Consider the following 4,487-nt stretch of genomic DNA (forward strand, 5'->3'; position numbering starts at 1 on the left):
GAAAGGCATTCTACAACTCAACTTCGACTTGAAGTCCAATCTCTAAGGAAGATTGCAGAGAACTCCAATGAGAACCTCATTGCTAAACAGCTACAACTGGAAGCTATGACCGACATGCTATGTCGGTCTCATAGCCTTGCTCAACTGCTTGCGCAGCAGCTCCCGTGCAAGGCTAATCTTTCTTGAACTATCTTGGAAGTGGTCTTGGTTCAGTATTATTTTGTTACACTGCAATGGTGCCCAGTTTCTGTAATCTTCTTCTTTGTTGCACTTTGTGATCACTGGTGGCGAACATTGATGCCTAGTGGATGTAATATACCATAAATCCTTTATTGCATAGCATAGGTTTATTCTAAGTTACTACCGTTATTTCTTTATTGTATAGAGTAGGTTTGTTCTTAATTCCTACTAGTTACCATGTATGCCATCATTCGCTATCTAAAAAATGGTAAAAATCTGATGTAGGCGACTAGCCAACACATTTGCCTCTAACGGGCCTGCATTTCAGCAGGCCACAATTGGGCTGGCCCACAACTTTCTTGGGCCTACGCTGACTAGCCATTGGGGCCCTTCGTGGAGATTGTGCGCCAGGCCCAAAACTTACATGGGATTTTTTTAAACTATCTTGGAGCAAAGCCCGACAACCATTTATTCCAAAATGAAAAAAAGTCTCAAGTGTTTATGATACAAGAGAAAGAGAAAAACTACATGTACTTACCTATGAACTAGAGCAAAGAGTTAACCGAAGCCAGAAGCTTATCTCTGGTGGGACTAGCTAACATATGAGATAATAAAGTTACATCATGTACAAAGTTACATTTCCAAACAGCAAAAAAAAGCTTGCTCCCTTGTGAATGTTCTTCCATTGCACAAAATCCAGATGTTCCATGCTGCTATGAGCATGACTTCAAAGAAGAATGGGTGCCTGGAAGAATTCCTTGGATGTGAGATACATTGGTGAATATCATCACCACCTGTCCACTCAATCCTCAGGTAGTTCCAGACTCTGAAGCTAAAATTATAGTTAAAAAAGAGATGAAGCATGTCTTCATAAACCCGGGCAGCGCAAATGACACACAAGTTATCATCCCCAGGTAGCCTCCAATGCTATCTAACAAGCATATATTTGGTATTGAGGCGATGAAAAACTAACAGCCAACCAAAGACTTTGTTTTTTATGGTGCATTTGCTTTGCCAGAGCCACTTGCAGGGTTGTATGGTGGGTAAGTGTGTGTGCATGATATTGTAGAAACTCTTTGCGGAGTAAGAGCCTGATTTTCCAATCCTAGTCCAAATAACAGCTAGCTGTCGGTCCCTTTGGAGATTGAGGATCCATTCCTCCAAAATTCAAAGTTCCTCGGCAGCTTCATGAGATATAGGCGGGTAGAATAGCTAGAACATCTCAGTAGAGCTTAAAATATCCTGCGCAGAAGATTTATCATCCTGAACAAAAGAGAAAAGATGTGGAAGTCATCTATATAAAGGCAAAGTGGAGCCACCCACGTGCCATGCAACCAACCAGAACAATACCGTATCTCCCATGTTAACCTGTGTAGATGCATTTGCTTTATATGCATCATAATATGAAGACCATATCAAGGAGACCCAAGGGATGTCTACTTTATTGTATAAGTTATGCAAGTGTTTAATGAGGAGACCTTGATTCTGGATATTTAAATTGATTATCCCAAGACCTCCTTTTTCCTTAGGTCTGCAGACCAGATTCCATGCAGCAAGGGATTGTTTAGGAGTGTCACTATTGCCTCTTTAAAGACACTGCCCAAAGATCCTATCAAGTTGTTTGATGATCCCGGGAGGGAAGCTCAATGTGCACAGAAAGTAGATAGGCACGGAGGTCAGAACTGATGCAAGCAGCTAGAGCCTGCAGCCCTGATTGAGCATGAAAGAACTACAAGACAACCTTCTTTCCACTCTATCAACCAAAGGCATCAAGTCCACAATTCTAGGCCTTGTGGTACCCATTGGCAAGCCAAGGTAAGTGAAAGGAGTGGTCCCAATCTTGCAACCAAGAGTTGCTACCAGTCTTGTGGCTAGATCTTCATCCATGTTCAAAGGGATCAAGGATGATTTGCTAAAGTTCACTTTCAGTCCAGTTTACTCCTGGAAAGTCATAAGCATATTTTTCATAGCCACCCGTTGTTCCTCAATGGCAGGCAGGATAACAATGGTATCATCAGCGTATTGAATGATTGGAAAGTCAGGGTTGTGGGAGGGAATGGGCGGTGTGAGAACTCCTCGAGCTAGCATATCATTAACCATTATTTGGAGGAGATCAATTGCTAGAACAAATAGGAGGGGGACAGTGGATCCCCTTGCCTAACATGACACTTACATTTAAACTGTTTACCAGGGACTCCATTTCACAGAATAGAAGAGCTGCCAGAGGAAAGAATTTCCTTTATCCATCATATCAATTTTTCATCAAACCCTTTGAACCATAGCATTTGCAAGATAACCTCATCCTCAATCGTGTCAAAAGTTTTAGCAAAATCTAGCTTGAGAATGACAATAGGTTTCTCCGACTGATTGCACTGATGGATGTATTCGAAGGTCCATGCCAAACAATCCTGGATGGATCGGCTCTTGAGGAATCCATACTGATTTTTGTGGATGCATTCGAGAATTACCCCTTGCAAATGATTAGCCAGAAGTTTGGTTAAAAATTTGAGACAAGTATTGGTAAGAGATAGGGGCCTAAATTCATTAGGGCCCTCCGGTGAGAGCATTTTAGAAATGAGTGTTATCAAAGAACCATTGATGCTTTCTACAGATATTTTGCCTTCATAAAACTCCTTGATCATCCTCAAAAAATTCTGCTCAATGATTGACCAGCAACGCTTGACAAACAGACCATTGAACCCATCTGGCCTAGGTGCTCGATCTACTGGTAATTCTCTTAAAACCCTGTTTATTTCCTCTTAGGAGAAAGGCCTGGAGAGCTCATCAAGGCCCGGAACCTGATGTATGAGGCTTGGTAGATCAAAGCCCATGGAGATGCCTTGGGCTTGGCCATTCTACCTTTGAAAGAAGTCCATAAGATTCCCACCATTTGTTGGTGATCAGACACAGGAGTTCCCCCCTCAACTACGAGGCTAGCTATGGAATTATGTCTCATCCTTTCTGATGCCATCACATGGAAGAATTTTGAATATTCTTCCCCCACCTTGATGTACCAAATGGTGCATCTTTGGTTCCAATAAATGTAGTGTATCCTCAGTAACTCTTCATGATGCGGTTTGACTATTTTTCGAAAATTGAATTCAGGCATGGTGAGTGGTCTCGTTTCTTCAAGCTGATCAAAATGGAGGATGACCTTGCTACATTCAATTATAAGCCTTTTGATATAATATAACCTTTTGCTCCACTTCTTAAGGTCCTACCGAAGACATTTAAACTTCTTTGAAATCACACCTGTTGCAGAGACGTCTGCAAAAACCGGTGCCTCCCATGACTGCTTGACACACTCAAAGAAACCCGCTTGAAACCACCCAAAAATTCTCAAACAAAATACTCTAGCAGCAGGTATTGTCGTGGAATTGTCATGTCAGATGTCCTAGTGAAAGGACTTAGCCATGGAGCCATCACAACTAGGAAGCTTAAAGGGGTTAATCGGGACAAAGGACACGAGGTTTATACTGGTTCGGCCCCTTACGGTGAAGGTAAAAGCCTACGATCTAGTTTTGAGTGGGATTGCTTATGACTCGATAACTAGTGAGCGGAATCGCTTGACCTAGCTCTCGATCTGACGTTACTTGCCCTGAACCGCCATCGGATCGTCCCTTTATATACAGAGGTTGACACCCAGTGGCTCACATAATCCCGGCCGGCTCATAAACAGTGTCCGGCTCAGTCTCTTAACTATTGTTAGCTTACAATACAACTCATGTACATATGGCGGTTTATCACTGCGGGCCTTAAGTCTCCTCTGGGCTTTTGGCCCTCAACTGAACCGCCATCTCCAACCTTGGTCTTGGGCTTCAAGAATACTTGTCAGTATAACCCAGCCCCTCCTGGGCGGGTCATACCAATAGTTATATCCCCAACATCAGGCCCAGATTGATTTGGACTGGTTCATGTCAATCTTCAATAGTTAAGAAAAATCTTCTGCCCTTTACTTATGAAATTTTTGTAACCCGCCATGATGTGATCCTCTGGATTTGTGGTAACCCGCCATGACGTCATCCTCTGGATTTGTGGTAATCCTCCATGACGTCACCTGCCATAAATGCACATTTTGTTCAATCTATCCCAACGGATCTTTATCTTAATGACCATCCCAAAAATCGAGGCGTCCTTGTAGTTGGATAACTTATGTTTTTGGCCTCCTCGTTTTTCGCTCTCTTTTAGTGGTCCCTCCTTATAAATAGACCCGACCAGGTCTTTCTTCATTCCTCCCTTTCTTCGTCTTCTTCGTCTCGCCCCCAACTGTCGCTCGAGCTCCGCCGCAGCCGCAGCGCACCTCGTCT

Source organism: Triticum aestivum, chromosome 2B (assembly GCF_018294505.1).
Source record: "Triticum aestivum cultivar Chinese Spring chromosome 2B, IWGSC CS RefSeq v2.1, whole genome shotgun sequence".
NCBI classification, from domain to species: Eukaryota; Viridiplantae; Streptophyta; class Magnoliopsida; order Poales; family Poaceae; genus Triticum; species Triticum aestivum.